The sequence below is a fragment of the Anser brachyrhynchus genome, assembly GCF_964034855.1.
Source record: "Anser brachyrhynchus genome assembly, chromosome: 3".
NCBI classification, from domain to species: domain Eukaryota; kingdom Metazoa; phylum Chordata; class Aves; order Anseriformes; family Anatidae; genus Anser; species Anser brachyrhynchus.
The window spans coordinates 32,859,901-32,877,404 of record NC_137696.1 but is presented as its reverse complement, the minus strand read 5'-3'; the positions used below and the strand labels follow the sequence as shown (position 1 = coordinate 32,877,404).

Below are 17,504 nucleotides of genomic sequence, written 5' to 3'. Positions count from 1 at the left end.
CCAAAACATGGTTTCACCCTACTACTGACCGTCTGTCTGCCATTCAATCTCTAGTTAAGTCACGGTCAATAAGGTCAACTCTTTGGCAACATCTGTATTTGATCAGTTCACACAAAATAGGAGCCTTCCTAATGCCTGACTACCCTGAAGTATTTTAAGAGGCAGCGTATTACAATAGTTGATTCACCACTGCTGTAGACTCCGCACTTGGAAGATTTTGCCTCCTCTGTGGAACTGAAATGTGAAGATTAAAATCCTTTCTAGCAAAATAAATCTCTGAAATGAGTGGGTTTAGAAGTCACGTAGTTTCTAGACTGACAAGAAGCATTTAGCAGTTTCTCTCCCTGGGTCCCTTGGCGTAGGGATTTGGATTTGTGATATTTTATATTTTAACCCTGTTCTGCACAAGGATTATGTTTAAAGCTCATTTAGGTTGTTGCAGAGATGAGAAATAAACATGGAGAAAAAAATATATCCATAATTTTATTTCAAAAAACACCAGTGAGTATTAATACAGCAAATGGTATCTTCTAGATATTTCCACATTCTGTACAGGCAACAATTTCAACAAGTCAGTGTACTTTTCTTCAAATGAGTGAATATAAATTCTTCCTTCAAAGAAAGCAAAATATGCTGGGTGGAGTCCCAGCACTGCTGAAACTGGGAGGGACAGGATGTGACCACTGTGTTGTTTCAACTTTGGGAGCTACTTTAAAACACAGCATTACAGCTGTGATTCTAGGCACGATCCTGCTGGTGCCACTTCACTGACTTTCTTGGGTTTAGAGCAAATGAGAATAAAATCTGACTTCTCAGAATGGGGCTGTGGGACTGTTATTACTATTATTATTATTTTGTTTGTTTTATTGTTTTTGGGGGGGGGGGGGGGGGGGAAGCATTTTATTCTTGAGAAACTCAAATGACCAAAAAAACAGTGGCCTCTGATGCTGTTATGTTTCTACACTACTATATCTGGTGTTGCCAGCAGATGATCATACGTTAATAAATAAGGCTGCCGGTACTCTGATTATACTGCTGGTCATCCTCGTTACGTTCAACACCGAGGAAAGCCTGACATGGTTTCTAGCTGCTGGCTGTTGCAAAATGGGCAGGGCAGCAAGAGCACAGCAGTGTCCTGAAGCCAGCCCTGGGGTTTAAAAGGTCCTTATGATAGGACCAGGCTGAGCAGTGCCATGGGCAAGGGGTCAGCAGAGCTTTTTGGGACTCACATAACAAGAGAAAGACTTTTTAAACGATTTTAATGATGGGAGTTTGGTGCACACAAGCTGCTGCTGAGAAATTAATATTTATGTTTGTTTTTCAATACTAATCCACTTTTGTTTACTTTCTGTCAGGCTGAAATATTGATGGAAATATTTCACTGAAAATTATACAAAGGAGCAGTTCACCTAGATCAAATTGAAGGCACTGGGAAAAGTTGGGATAAGATCTGAAAGCATCTTGAAGCAGTGAAATCAATGCATTATCTGATTCTGTTTTCTGTGTAACTTTGCTTCTCTCAAAAGCTCTGCAAAATTCAGAAGAAGCTTGTCCAGGGTGCAAGGGTTTTGTTTGTGGTCTGTTCATAAACAGCAAATCCAAACCAAGCTAATTGTTGTGGATGATGGAATGGCTGATGTAGGCTGCTGTAGTTATCCCAGCACAGAGAAAACGTAGTTCAGGTCTTATCCCTCTCGTTAGCACTACTTGCATAGCGTTGATATAATTTTCCATCTAGTGCTTATTTGTATGGTGTGTTAAACATATCTTAGGTTTTCCCAACTTTTTGGTTTGTTCTGTAAATCCACCTTAATGGTTCTGTTTTAAAAATACAAACTTTTTTTGTGTTCAGAATTTCTTTATTAGGAATGACTGGGAAATCGATATACCATGACCTTGAGTTTCAGTAACTAACATTTTGAGCATTTAAAAGTTTGGGGAAAGGAAGATTGAGGTCCTCTTCTAATTAGTCAGGGAAAAAATATTGGGGGATTTTCTGTTTAGAGTAAACAGAGTGTGGTTTTATTGACTTGGTTGATGGACTATTACTAAAATAAAAGTATTAAATGAAATCAGAATTGTAAAGAAAACTGTAGGAGAAAGCCCAATGACAAATTAGTTGCAGTCAAGGCAATGGCCATCAAAGCTAACAGCAAGCTAGACTTTTACTTCCCTAAAACCTGTGCCCAGTTCTGTCCAGGTTAAGGTGGTTGTTGCTTCTGTAACTGATTGCTGCATCAGGCTTCAGGCCCCAGGGGATGAGCTGGGAATGTGCGGAAACCAGATGACTCATCACATGAGAGATTTCCTTTATTAAATATCCCCAAATCAGTAGCCTAAGAAATTAATGCAATTTTCGGTATATAAAATCCACTGAGGTATCGACGAATTATCTTTGGAGAACTTTTTCTTCAAACACTATCAAATTGGCTTTATTGATTTTTTTTTAAAGTGACTAAAAACTAAGGGACACTAAAAAGATACTAATGGTGACTGGGAAATGGACGAACTGGCAGTGTGTGTCACATACAGGATATTTCCTGTTTTTTTGTTGAATGTTTTCAATAAAGCACAGAGGAAGAGAAAGGGTGCTGGGCAATTTTAGTAACAAAGAGGAAAGTCACTGACAGTCCTATTTTCAGAACCCTTATTCACATTCATTTGAAGGAGCTGCAACACCAAAGACAGAGGTAATAAAAGTGGAAGTAGGGTGATTAAAAATATGGAGCTGGAGAATAACAGTGACATTCATGGGAAAATGTAACCCAGTACACCCAGGGAAACGTAATTTGAAACACAGACATTCAAAGGGAGGGAGAATCCTAGAAAGCAGCAATGCTGACAGAGACCTCGGGGTCAAATTAGACATGAATTTGCAATATGATACGACAGCATGACCAGCCAGTGCAGTTGTGCTGTACACATAGAGGCATATCTGGGAACATGAAGGTCATCCTCCTTCCTGATGTGACCCTGACCACACCAAGACCAGTGTCTCAGCTCACTGGGAAGAAATGGAAAACCAGGGAGAGCTGAGGAAGGAGGAGAGAGCTGGGTGACGTAGAATGTCTATGGGCAGAAATGTAATAAAAACGCCCACTGCACTGAGCACTTTCCTAAGAGTGGTGGCACCAAGTACCTCTGCATTTGATCTGAAATGTTTGCAGGAGGCTGCAGTTTACCTTCTCCTTGTGCGCAGAACTGCCCTGATGTGAGCCACAAGGTGCCTCACTGCCTGAAAATCAGAAAATCAACAGATGTTGTCTCTGTGTCCTTAGCCAGCTTCCTGCTCTGACTGGGAGCCTGCAGACCCCCATGCTATGGGAAGGTCTGGCAGGACCTGCAGAATCTGACCCCTAGAAAGCAAAGGCACAATCCTCAGCTTGGTGATTTTTGCAGACTGGTGGGAAGAGGCGTGGCCACTTTCCTTGCAGAAGGTACCCACCTGATCCAAGCAGTCACCAGCAAGACATAAGACATATGCAGCTCTGCCAGAGGAGGTCAGACCTTCTGCCTCAGGACCTTCCCTTTGGGCCAAGGGCACAGGCCACCCCACACACCCCTTGTTCAGCTGCATTTCAGAGTGGGGGCATGAGGATGACCCTGAGCACCAACAAGGCATCCCCGCTCCTGGTACCCACGCCAAGGCTGAGTTGCATTTCACATTGATGATCTGATGAAACATCAAGAGCAAGGGGACCAATCCTACTAGCAGAAATAAAAATTCAAGACTGCTCCCTTCCACCCTCCAATAACATTTGTTTCATCCAAAAATAGTAGAAAAAGCATTTAAATTGAGTGAACATTGAAACCTGTACCTCTTGGGAAAACTACGTCTAAAATGGCTCATCAGTTTGTACCTGTTGATAAACGTTTTGAGACTCTCTGGTCTAATTTAATGACTCTCAGTAGAAGACAGATGCATCAGGATAACATGCATGACACAACCCACATTCCCATCTCCCTTACCCTATGTCCCTCCAGTTACTCATTTGCTCTCCTAAAGAGACACACAGAACCCTCCTGAGTGCAAAGGAAGCTCTAAGGCTTGGTGCAACAGTAGGGAGCTGCCTCAAGGGTCAAGGCACAGTCCTTAGTATCCTGCATGGGGAAAAAAAAGCAGTTCTCAATCTTTTGTGCTACAGTAAGTTTTAAAATGTTTGTTTTTCAAAACTGTTCTGTCAAAGAACCAAAAAGAGAAAAAAGCCAGTCAATACTTTTAATCTAGTCTTGCTTCTTACTTTCTGATGTATGTATCTCTACCAGTAGCAGATATTTGGGTATTATGCAGAAAGAAAAGGAAGAAAGAAAGGAAGAAAGAAAGGAAGAAAGAAAGGAAGAAAGAAAGGAAGAAAGGAAGAAAGGAAGATAGAAAGGAAGAAAGAAAGGAAGAAAGGAAGAAAGGAAGAAAGGAAGAAAGGAAGAAAGGAAGAAAGGAAGATAGAAAGGAAGATAGAAAGGAAGAAAGGAAGAAAGGAAGAAAGGAAGAAAGGAAGAAAGGAAGAAAGGAAGAAAGGAAGAAAGGAAGAAAGGAAGAAAGGAAGAAAGAAAGAAAGAAAGAAAGAAAGAAAGAAAAAGAAAGAAAGGAAGGAAGGAAGGAAGAAAGGAAGGAAGGAAGGAAGGAAGGAGGGAAGGAAGGAAGGAAGGAAGGAAGGAAGGAAGGAAGGAAGGAAAAGAAAGAAAGAAAGAAAGAATATATCCTTGAAATTCGACTGGGAGTTGTTGTTGCTAACACAAGACCATGTACGAAATTGCAATTGACAGTTTATAAGGTCAAAAGTTTTTTCTTCAATATCAATGCAGAGATCTGAAATGTAAGTTTAGAGATGAACAATATAAAATTCTAATAATGTCTATCAAAAATTTTCCATATAGATGTGTAGATCATGTTTGCCTATTTGGAAGCACAAATAATATCCATGAGAAGCCAATGAGGTTACCAGAATTCCAAAGCAGGCTACATATTTTAGGTCACTGAGGTCTGATGAGAGGAATTATGGTGGGTTGATTTTCATTTTATTGCTGTTAATAAGAAAAAAAGCTTAATGGTTCAAAGCCAAGCTGAAGCATGAAAAGATTTTTTATGTGCAGCCAAGTTATTAAGATTGTGAAATAATATTTTATCCATAGATGGCCAATTATGCTAGCACAGACTGAAAAAAATAGAGTTAGAAACATCTTTTCTTTGTTTGTCCTTGCCTCGCCTTGCCTTCCTTTCCCTTCTCTTCTCTCTCCTCTTACCTTCCTTTCCCTTCCCAAATAATGTTTTTTGCCAGGTCCTCCCTCCAGCTAAATACATTTATGTACAACCCTGGGTGTGACCAAGAGCATAATTTGGCATGAGCTCTGTGAATTACAGATGTTTCTCCACTTACTCAATCTTTCTCCAAGCTCAAGAAAAAGTTAATTAGGTGATGTACACTAAATTCAAAGTTTTGAATGCTGCTTTTTTCCATTGGTGGATGATTTTTATCTGGAGAATATAACAGCTAGTAGACAGAGAGATGAATGGCCAGCTATTACCAGTTTCTACACAAGTGGTATATTCTATGATTGTCTGACAAATTTAATTTGGATAATTCACCAGAAGACTAATTAAAAACCCCAAATAATTTGCACTAGATCCACTAGTTTTAATCTCCGCCTTAGAGATCATATTTCTTTCTGTCAAGCGACAGTATTTAACTAAATTAAATGAAATCCCACTCCATTACTGCTGAACTGAAGAAACCTTAACCCAGTTTATTTTTCTGTTATGCAGGCAGAATCCTAACTTGGCTGTGCAATGCCTGTTCTGGAAAATGAAGTCCAGAAACTCTCCAGATAACATTTTGCCCTGAGCTTGAGCTGCTAAAATACAATGGAGAAGCAGAAAGGAATGGGGGAGAGAAGTTACAGGTCCCTAGCACTTCCCAAGGGCTATGCAAAGACAAGCTCATTACTTCCCAGATGGATGCAAAGACATAAATGAGTGCTGTTGTGAGAAATGGTGTTGCTAGTAGTTCTTTTTGTTTTTTTCAGGCACCTAAGACCTAGACCTGCAGATTATGTGACCTTTTTGGCTTGGTTCCCCATGTATGCAGGTTTGCAATCACAGCTTTTTTAGCTGCTATCCTAACTGCCGAGTCTCCTGATAATTCTCATGGTACCCTCAATGCCATCTTCCCCAAATTACTCTCTCTGGACTGCCCTGCCTGTGCCCTTTTGACTTTAATGAGCTGCTGCAGAGGGATAAAGGTCACACCTCATAGAGTGGTCACAAGAGCTTGTGAGTGTGCGTTTATTACTTCTTTGGTTGCCAGGAAGGCAGGAGACTATGACTGCGGAAGCCATGTGATGGGCTGAATGTGATGTATCATCATCCATCAAACAAGTGGGGAAACTTCTCTCTAATGCCAGGCAGAAACATAGCATTAATTAAAGAGAGCATCTTTTTAATTTAATTACACCCTCCACAAAATGGGAATAAGATACCTACCATACTGTTGTTGATATGAAGGTTAATTCCCTAATACCTGCAAAGGGCTTTCAGAGCCTCATTTAAAAGGTTTTAGGGATGCTGCAGTTGTTTTACTTCATTCCTGTGCTTATAAGCTAGAGGAATTTTTCTTCTTTCTTGTATCTTCCTAGGTACAAACAGCATCTTAAGGAAAAAGAACATGAATTTTAAAATAAAAATCTCATTGCTTTAGAGCTGTTCTCAAGACTTTCAAGGCCATGTCAGGGTTTTTTATACACTCCCTTGAGATGTATGTTTGTATTTTGATATGCAGATACCATGTCACTCCTCCTGCAATAGATACCCTGTTGTCCTTGAAAGACAAGCCACAAAGGCCACCATGGGAGTGTGGCGACACCACTACCTCCACCTTCAGTCTCCACAAACACCCTTTGCCTCCAGCCTTTCTCCCGGCCCCTGGAAAGCTCTAGAGAGCAGCATGGCTTCAGGCAATGCCTGAAGGTCAGTGCCTCCTCATCACCAAAGGACCAAACCTTGACACCAAGCTACTTTAAGAAAAGGAGCCTGCATTTTTATTCATAGTGTATTACCTGAAATAAGTTAGTTTGGGCCTTGAAAGCCTTGACATCAGCTCAAAAATCATGACACTTTTATTAGTGAGAAGTACATGGTCAGATGATATCAGCAGCAAAAGCCAGATATGTTGTGCAGTAGGGCCTAGGGTCAGAGTTTGAAGGTGCGTTGTCATTAGCTCACTGGGGAATAAGATGCTTGCACATTTTTAAAAATCTGTCCCCAGATGTTTTCCCAGTACTACAGATCCTTTTCCATACTGTGAGACATTATATGACAAAGAGGAATTTGTAGCCCTCCTTCCTACTAGCCATAAGCAAAGGGGAGGTTGTCATGGTCTGGTGGAGACCCAGTGAGGCGACTGCTGTTTCATGTGATCTACAGCATCCCATACCTGCTTGGCAGGTGAAACTTTATGAGGAAAGAGCCTGACTCCACTGCAAATTTGGGAATGTAAGGGCTTATATCTGTTTTATCTATCTGTTGTTTCTTTCAAGCCTGTATTTGTTCCTCAGTATTCCACTGTCACATCCTTTTAATATATATGTGGAAATGACTTATTTTCCAAAATATTGGTGACAATATTAGCTGGGAGATGGTGAGATTGTCAGAGGTTTTGTCACAACATCAATTGTCAGATTTTATCAGTGTTAGAAAAAAAACAAGTCAGGAAGAATTTCATTGCCTAAGCTGTTTTGTCTTAGCAGCTTGTTTTTCTTTGATTCACTTTTTGTACTGAAGTTCCTCTTTCCTGTGCAAATCCTTCACTTGAGTTGTTTAAAGCATTTCACTTATTATTTTTTTGTTGGTGGTGGTGGTGGTTTTTTTTCTTTGTGCATTCATTCAGGAAGCATTGCAGTTCTTGATAGACTGTGCTGTTGTTTTTTTTTTTTTGTCTCCAGAGGTTTCTTTTGAAAATAAGGAGGAAAATAATCTCCTGCCTTCCTGGTGTATTCTGAAAGCACTGACTTTTCAGAGATTACTTAGGATATGCTTTTTATTAATAGGATCAGGAGAGGCAGCTTCCTAGTGATTAGAATTTGTGGCTTTATCTGAAGGCATTGTTCTCTCTAAAATCTCTCTAATAGCATGCTAAATTATAAAAACATTAATTAGATCATTAGATAAATGGACATTAATCCTCCAGCTATGTATAATGCACCCTTTGATGTACCCTGCTTAGGAGCTCTAGGTCTGTCCAGCATTTCCTTTTCTCAAAGTATATTATTTTTCCAATAATTAAAGCAGCTATTTTGCTGCATTTCTTCAGTGTTACTGTAGGAGAATAATGTTCTAGTTCAGTGGAAGTCACTGAAAGAGCCGGTTTCCAGGGCATGAAACCCTTTCGTTTAAAAGGGCAAAGGTCGACTCAACAAGAAGTTGAGTCATGCCAAAAGCAGGACAAGTGTGTCCCCTGTGACAGTGTGAGTGAGAGTGAGAGGGGGAATGTTGCAAAGAGGAATTCCCTGCTTTGGGTAGGTGTTTCATTCTGGAGGGGGCTATGGGTAGTGATAGATCACCAGAGCCAACTGGATTTTCTTCATCAATGCTAATTTTGGCAAGCATGAAAGTAGTCATTAAATCATCACATAACCATAAAGCTGTATATATCCAGCTTCTGGACCTTCTAATGCATGTTCTCTAATTAAAACCAGTGAAATTTGTAATGCTAGTTACAACATATCATTACTGTATTTTTTCAGATGTATCCAATCAATAACTATATCAGAGGTGCCGAAGATTCCAGAGTGTGTATTTTGTAATCATTCATATTTTTTGTTGGCTTGTAGTATTAAGGAAAGCACATGTGCAGTACTTAGCACAGAATTATTAGATGATCTGGAGAGAAAGAGGAAGAGTGAAATTAATGGGATTTGTTTTTATAGAAATTTTTGAATGGATTTCTGTTTGTTCACCTGGTGCTACTTTGCTTTAGACCTATCAACATCATTTGAAAGAAAGTGCATAAGCATGCATGCATATGTGTCTGCCTACATATGTGATCAGGAGAAAAGAAACAGGAAGATGGCAGTACCTCACTGGGCCACCAAAGTGGATGCATTACAGAAGAAAAATTACTTCAGAAACTTCACCCACTTTATTAGAAAGAAATACAGCAATGCAATAATATTGTGAGTAGAAGCTGAAAACTATATAGTACTATATAATATTTTTAAGACCTTTACACTACATTTGCACTTAATATAGGTTAATGTACTTGATTATGCAAGGATGGATAATAAAAAACCTCCATGCAATGTGAGCTGTGGCAACAAGATTTCTGAAGGAGTTATTCGAAAGAAGTGCTGACTGTTGATTGCAAACATGATTGTGGGGTGTGGGTGCAAGATATGTACTCACGGATAAAGTGAGTCGCTGAGTATACATTCTCATTTCCTACCGAGTGTCCACTGCCTCCCTGGGATATATTCCTTTGGCTGTCTGAGAGGTTTCTCTAGAGGAAGGACCCCTGTGATTGCACAGTAAAAAGCATCAGCACTTGGTGATGGGAAAATGCTGATAGATAATCTTAGAAAACGATCTTCAGATTTTTCAGTACTGTAAGACATTTGCAAAAGCAAAATTGCTTAAGAGTTTATTTCATTTTCGTTAGTCACCCAAAGTGTGAATGCTCATTCTGCAATTTGTGTGAGCAGACCTATACCGCCTTGGTCTGGGCATTGGTCTCCAAGTTTCATGGAAACAGACCTTCTCATGAGACTTTTATTATAACCCATTCTGCCTAGAGTTCTCTCATCTTCTAGTCAGCCATTAACCAGCCAGTCAGTTATTAAAACAAACAAAAAAAAAAACCTTTCTTCTTTTAGTCCAAACACCAACAATATTGCCTGGTAACATTCAGCAGACTTCTAGCCATAACCTGGCAGTGCATTCCTGTTGTGTAATGCATTCACACATTCCCAGTGGATTTTAATTTACTCTAGTAATGCCTAGACTAATTCACACACAGCACATTGTAATGCAAATGGAATGGTTAAAATAGATCACACGTCTCTCTTCCATCTCAATTTTGTTCTAATGTATCATTGCAGCTCATTCTGTAAACTGTTGAAGCCATCTTCATTCAACTGTAAACTAAAGAGACTAGATGTCTATCAGACTAAACCAAAACAGTTCTTGATTAATCACAACCTCTTGACCTAATGAGTGATAGCTGTGTTAAAAATGTTGTCATTATCTAAATGGAGTACCAAAACGTCCTGCAGATCCTAAGCAAATTGACTCTCTTCTATTTATAAACAACACTGGAAGATGAACTCCTGGGTTTATACTGGAAAAGGGACATCATTCATTTTTATCCAACATACCTGCTTTTAGTGATATTACCCACACACGTGGGTTTCAGAAAATCTTAACAACTGAAGTGGTTTATATGCTTTTAAGACTAATTTTGAGGTTTATGTGTACATTCATCACACTGGAGCTGGGTGCTCAATATCTACCTAAAATGCATGGTATTAATAGTACATGTTAAAGTTCCTTCTTAGGCTTTCTGTTAGATGCTAAACATCACTAGCACTAGATATGGAGTTCTGGCTTTCCAGGGTTTTTATAACTGTTGTTTGCGGCAGCAGAGGGCATTTTTCCAACACGTAAAATGAACATCTCTTTGTGTGCATGACAAAGCGATGAATTCTTGAAAAGCCAGTTTTTAAAGCTATACATTGCCAGATTTTTTGATTAATAATCTGGTCACATGGAAGTAAAGATGCTGTTACAGAAAGAAATCAAATGATGTACAGAATTTTTTCCTGATGCTTTTAAAATATTGGCTCTTTCTTTCTACATGTTGTTCCAATGAAGCCTTGAGAGCAAAGAGGCCTGGATTGCACATGTCTCTAATGATTTATATGTCTTCTTTTCCCACAGATGCTGATTTGTTATGATATTACTTTTAATTCCTAACAGGTATTGTAGTTCTCATTCCCATTAAAATAAATAAATAAATAAAAGTGGAAAAAAAAAAGAAAAAAGAAAAAAAGAAATGTACTGAACTTATAACTAGTTCTTGTGCTGAGAATAAACATAAGGTCAGTCACATGTTTCTGTTAAGGAAACTAATTATAATTTTCTGTCAGCAAAAAAAGACCAGAAAAATTCATTCTACATTTGTAAATTATAGCTACTCTTGCAGTTGGTGTTTATGATGTTGTGGCATGAATTAAAAATATTATCTTAGGTGGGAAACCTTTCTCAGTCTGCATGGGTCACATGGGTAGGTCTGTGGGTACACCCAGGGTCCCAGAGTGGTGCAGGTAGGTGTGTTGTACCAGCCCCAAGGGCAATCCCACAATACAGCCTGGACTCAGGGTTGCCTTTTTGAGGGAAGATGCTCTGAAATGAGCTGCAGCATCCTCCATCCCACCAACAGGAATATGCACCCAGAGTCAGGAGGAACACTGGGACTGCAAAACTTTCTCTCACCTTGCAGTGGAATTAGAGATTAACATCTCCCTGGAAGCCCTTCCACGTGTTGAAGAAGCCTTTTGTATTTCTCCTTGACAGTTTTCTTTTACATGCTCAAGGATCACATTAGCTTTTTTGCCACAGTTTGCCCTTAGGCTGCCTGTTGAGGCAATTGTTCACCATAACTCCAGAACCTTCCGCGGAGTTGTTGCTTTCCAAGATAAAATGTCTTGTCCCCTAAGAAGGGACCATATTCCTCATCCTCCCATTTAATACCTGCTATTTAGAGTTACTAAAACACAGCTTTTCAGATCATGACCATTTAATCAAAAGATCTATATCACCCTGCAACAGAAATTTCTCTTTCTCAGTATTTTTGCCTCATAGGTATTGAAACTCTGTGCAGGTTTTACCACCTATGACAGTGTTCAAACTTTTAATATAGACACCAAATAGCATTGGCCCAAATGAAATCTCACTGGCAGTATTGTCTGACATTTCCTTATCAGCCACACTTCAGCTATATCCACAATCCTTTTTTAATCTGTGCTTTTAAATCCTGATGTAACATGACTCTAAATTGAATGCCATGGAGAAGTCAAAATAATTGTAACAATTCTACTTAAGTAGAAGTAAATCTGTGACGAAAAGAAAACAAAATAACTTCATATGATGGGGCCAAATTTCCATGAGACCATAATAATAAGTAATGGTAGATTTATTTTTGTCCTTAATTCTTTATTGAACCATAGCAGACCATTCCTCTCCTTTATTAATGATAACTCTGGCCTAAAGGCATCAGTCTGCAGTTGTTATAATATTTAAATTGTTCTAATATTGAATATTTCTAGTCTTCTGGACTTCTGAAGCACTTGCTGCATCCAAATTCTTTAGGTGGTTATGAAGAATTTAGTTACTGCTCCCTGGCTATTGGTGTACCAGGAAGTTCGACTGAATGATCTGAAAGTCTCTTCCTACCATAATTTCTATGAAATCTTTGAAGCTGACTTTGGCAATATTACAAAGGAAACCTGTAAAAAATGATGAACCGTTCTTGACTAAGACTTTTCACTGTGGTTGTGCCTGCAGCAAGAGGAAACAAAACTTGGTTTCTTAGGATTTCACCTTCACCATAGAAATTTCTTCTGGTTAAATCTATTCTTTATAACCTTCCACAGTATTATTAGAGTTACAAGGAAGCAATGTACTTTATGTGATTTGTTATACTAGCCTTCACAGACAAAATTAAGTTTCATAGAAAATTGTTTTCCTGAGGTATATTGCTCCATGCTCTCAGCATAATAACACCTTCACATTGCTTAAACTTGAATGATATTACGTGTCTTAGAGTATTATTCATTTACATTTACTATTGCAACATAGAAATGGAGAAAGTGTTAATTGCTGGTTCAGAAGCAAATTACTGATACTTTTTTTGTTGTTTATATCATAATATATAAACTATCTATATCTATGATATATATATTATATGCAACTTATGTCATATGATATTACATATGCAAATATATAAAATGTATTTTATACACATATAACATAAAATATTAGCACTATTTTTTTCTCCAATGATATGTCAATGTTGCTGTCCATAGTGTGTCTGAAGCTTGAGAAATTTTCTTGACCCAGCTTTGATCTGGTAGGTCTGGTAAGTGCAGAAGCTTCTCCATAGATTTTGTAAGACTAGTGAGGTCTTCACAGAGTTGTTCAGCTACTGATATACATGTAGGCATGAAGTCAGAAGTGCTTAGCTTACATGGGACAAGATGTTTTGGTACAGGAAGTGTACAGCTGTTTTGACACGGTCCATTGACTGGGTCAGGGGATTGTTTTTCTGCATGGGCTCAACCCTCATGGCCCTGACGCTTTCATGAGCTGTGCTTGTCCCTAGGAAGGTCCTCCAGACACTCAGCTCCAGTTCCGAAATTTCAGGCTAATCTGTAGGCCGACATCTGGTCCCTATTCTTACATTCTGATATTAACCAAGCCAACTTAAAAGTCCCTGAATCAGCAAATTTCACATTGAATCAGTCAGTAGATAATTTCTATGGGTACCATGAACTTGTTTCACTCACATTCCGTAATGTGTCTAGTATTGATTATAGCTATCACAATGCACTGAAAAATATGTTGCCTTGCATTATTTTGCTGAATCCAAATGTACACTGAGGTAACACAGAGATATATTTTCAGTAACTCTTTACAGACTAATGTACTTACTGAGAGTACACAATAAGGAAATTAATATAACTATAAATATTTGAATAACGTGAGGACACCCACACCCCTGGAATCCAGGTTTTGATCCAGCAGAGGCAGTGATGGGTTAAATTAACACAGTCATGTGCTGAATGTATTCAGAAATGTAGAAAGCACAGTATTCTCCAGACCTTTGAGATCCAGGGGTATTTTGTGAAAAACTTGATGGCTTCTGCACAGAGTTACTTTGAGGCTCCAGGACTCAACAGTTCAATCTTCAGTCTATACTTCAGTGAAACTATAGAGACTATATTGCAGTTAATCTGCAGCCTGGATAAATCTATGAAAAATAATCAAGAGTTGGTCATACTCCGATTCTTTGCAATTGATGTTTAATCACTGCAGGAATATAAGACAGTACTACTCTACTACTCCCACTTGTCCATGTATAAATCTGGAGGAAATCCACTTATTTGAGTTAGAAGGTATTTTGCAGTTTCTTCATAGAAGTGAAGTGATCCTGCAGGCATTTATCTTCACTTTAGCTCCATGATTTGTCTGATGGAAAGAACAGTTCAGGTGCAGACAGTGGGGGTAGAGCAAAATCATGTTCTCTATTACCTACACATCTCTAATTTCAAGCTCCAATTTTTGGAAGTAAAATAATTTGGCCCCCCACATGGTATCTGTTTCTGGAACTTATTATCTGCTTTGTTAAGTTCAGATGGCATTCAGATAAGGATAATTTAATTAGACATCTTAGTAATCATACATGCATACTTACTACCACAGCAGGGGGTGGCTTCTTCAAAACAAAACCCTTCACATTACTTAGGACAGCATGTTTTTCCTGAAAGCTTTCACATTGTGTGCATGTATGTTTATATCGCCTCCTTTTTCTCTAGAGTTCATATCACATGGTGTTTCCCCTTTGAAGATTTTTATATTGTTTGGGAATATCCCTACCTAGAAAAACTTCCTGTTCTTAGGAGGTGTTCCTTTGAGAAAATGCTCATTTTACACTGATGCTCCACTTTGAAGATGTTGATAACATCGGGGGGTTGCCTCCAAACCAAAAAGTTTCTCAAGCCTGGGAAGACATTTCCCTGAGATTGTGGGGCATACATGCAGATGACATTTCTTTGGGAATCTGCCCGTTGCATAGATGTCCTCGCTCACTCTGTGCTGTTTTGTGGTTTAAAATATCGTCATATTTTCCATCTGAAGAAGAGTGTGTTTACAATTGTTCCATTAGGAATAGCTTGAGAATGTGTTTAGTGTCAGAGGTACAAAATAAGTGGGAAATGGGTTTCTGTCTTGTGTTGCTTAATATTTTGCCTGTTCACGTATTTGAAGATGTATTTCAAACCCTGTCTGGCAATTAGAAACAAATTGATGTCCAATAGACGAACTACTTAAATGAAATTTCATATAACTGCTGAACTTTGGGGTGAAAAAGAAAATAAATAAATAGGTAAATAAATTGAAAGTGAAATCCAGCTTCAGCAAATAGTCCATACTTTGGAAAACAGCCAATATAAAATCTTTCTGTAAACTTTTCTAACGTTTTGAGTGCTTGAAACCTGTATTTGAATTCGAAGCTACAGCCAATATCTGAGTGAAGGAGCAAACCTGTTGCACCATAAACTTCATAAAAGTGATTATATAAACCTGAAACAACTTATTCAGGAGAAAATGGCTTGCAAAAGAAGCAGAAGTGAAAATATTTAGGTTTGGCTGAAGTAGCTACAAGTTTGATCATTATAAGTATACCATGCAAGTAAATAGCTTGTGGGTGGGTCTAAAGCCAATGTGAACCTTTATGTGGAAAATACTGCCTATGTGGGTATGGAAAATAGCCTATTTAAACTATAATTATACTGAATATGTGCAAATAAAACCCAAATAAAACACCCATGTAGAAAGCATATTTCTTTAATATTTCTCTGGGTATCTTCTATGTTATTCTTCTCATGGTCTTAGGGCAGACAGGATTATATTGTATTCATATTAATAGGTTGAAAGTAAACAGTATACAAAGAGGTAAAATATCTTCTTAAAATACACATACAAAATAACAGTGGAAGAAGAAAGATGTGTAACCAACATTAGATTGGATCTAACAGACTGTTACAATTTGTTGATTCAGTTCCCTGAGTAGGAGGCTTGGCTGGAATTACCGACTCCTTTCTTAAACAGGTCAGCAAGACTGTTTTAAAGAGAGTCACTGGCGCATCAGGAAATCTACTCACTTCACTTAGGATTGGTTTGGGGATGGCATTGCAACCTGTCAACTAAATTTCTGTGCAGTAGCTGGTTGGGGTAATAGGGCTGAACTCGAGACATACTGAATTTTGGGTCGTTTCATTTTTGCTTGTGCCTTCTCACATTGCTCCTGTTCCTAGTGCTCCCATGGCAGGAAGAGAAGAGACCTGGTGGAGTACTCACTGTACTGGCTTGTACTCTGTTTTTATTGTCTCTTGTGCTATGGGAAGCCACATCTGTGACCTTGCAGCAATTTCTGGTTGTAACACATAATAGCTTGAATAGACAGTATGAACTTGTTCTGCTAGCTTTTGTAGTGCAGGATCAGGCCCTTGCTAGGATTTACATAAGCCTAACAAAGAACAGAGTAATCATGTAATTAATTTCATGCAAACTTTTCAGGTTATGGGTCAGACCTCTCAGATGTGCTCTGGAGCTGTGTTTGTCCAAGTGGTGTAGGTCTCAAATATGACATGCACAGCACTAATTAGCTGCTGCTACATAATAAGCATGGAAAACAGTGATGGGAAAACTTAGTGAGGTAACTCATTTTACAATACTGCTTCCATTTTGCTGTTACTTCTTGTTGTCACATTAACTTCTGAAGGCACAGCTATTAAGCATACAAGAGCAGAAATTAGTATTTGCAAGATGCAGCCTATATAATGGTAAAGAAGAATATTCTCATGTCTACTGCAGATCAATGCTGTTTCATCCTCATTCTGCAGCAAAGCTGTTATCCTCCAATGAATTATTAAAAAAAAAAAGCTACACAGTATCTGAACAATCGTAATAATTCAAACAGTGACATGACCAAGAAAGATACAAGATGTGAATGAGCAATATCTTATGATATGAACTACTTGACTGACTGATAAAGAAACCCTAGAGCCATTAGTACCCATAGTGGCACTGGTTTTATGGTATTTGAAGGATTGACATACATACTATTCCCTTCTTAGAAAACTACTGCAGTTCATTCATTTATTCCCATGTTCAGTGAGTGGAATATTCTTTCTCAGCTTCTTTCACATCTGTGGAGGATGGTGACATCTCACACCATGAGTCCTTAAATCATTGCCTGTTCTCTGCTCTCTGTGAGGACATCTTTATTTGTACTTGAAAAAAAAAAAAAAATTCTTTTACTGCTTCCAAAATCTTTACTTCTTGTCTTAATCTGCAACTTTTAAAAATACTTCACACCACATAATACCTAAGGACTGATAATACAAATATTTCACACTAATATCTATATGTTCTATTTACTTTTTGCCCCAATCCTGAGATATTCTGTCTCAAAAAGTCAGGAGGATTTAAGATTTTGTCCTTACTGCCTGATATAATAACCACACTTGCTTATGGGACATGCTAAATTTTTATGCTGGCATTGCAGATGCTGTGGCTTCCATGTGTTTATGAGACGTGCACTTTCCATGGCAAGGAAATGGTGGTTCATGGAGTGAGCAACAGTGGGCAGATTTATAGAGGACCTTTGCATCATATCATTCAAATGATGTCACTGGATAAATGGTTTACTTTTTGAAAAAGATGCTATGTATCATTG

General features: G+C 38.5%; 2 long non-coding RNA genes across 3 annotated transcripts in view; one reads left to right on the top strand and one right to left on the bottom strand.

The window, feature by feature from the left end:
- LOC308192024 overlaps nucleotides 1-17,504 on the top strand; it is a 56,093-nt gene that overhangs the window by 11,881 nt on the left and 26,708 nt on the right. The window lies entirely within an intron of this gene.
- The window catches only part of LOC308192026, a 28,005-nt gene continuing 23,378 nt past the window's right edge, over nucleotides 12,878-17,504 (bottom strand). Inside the window, exon 3 of the long non-coding RNA XR_013948495.1 lies at nucleotides 12,878-17,058. This is a non-coding gene — a long non-coding RNA (uncharacterized lncRNA). The remainder of the gene's footprint in view (nucleotides 17,059-17,504) is intronic.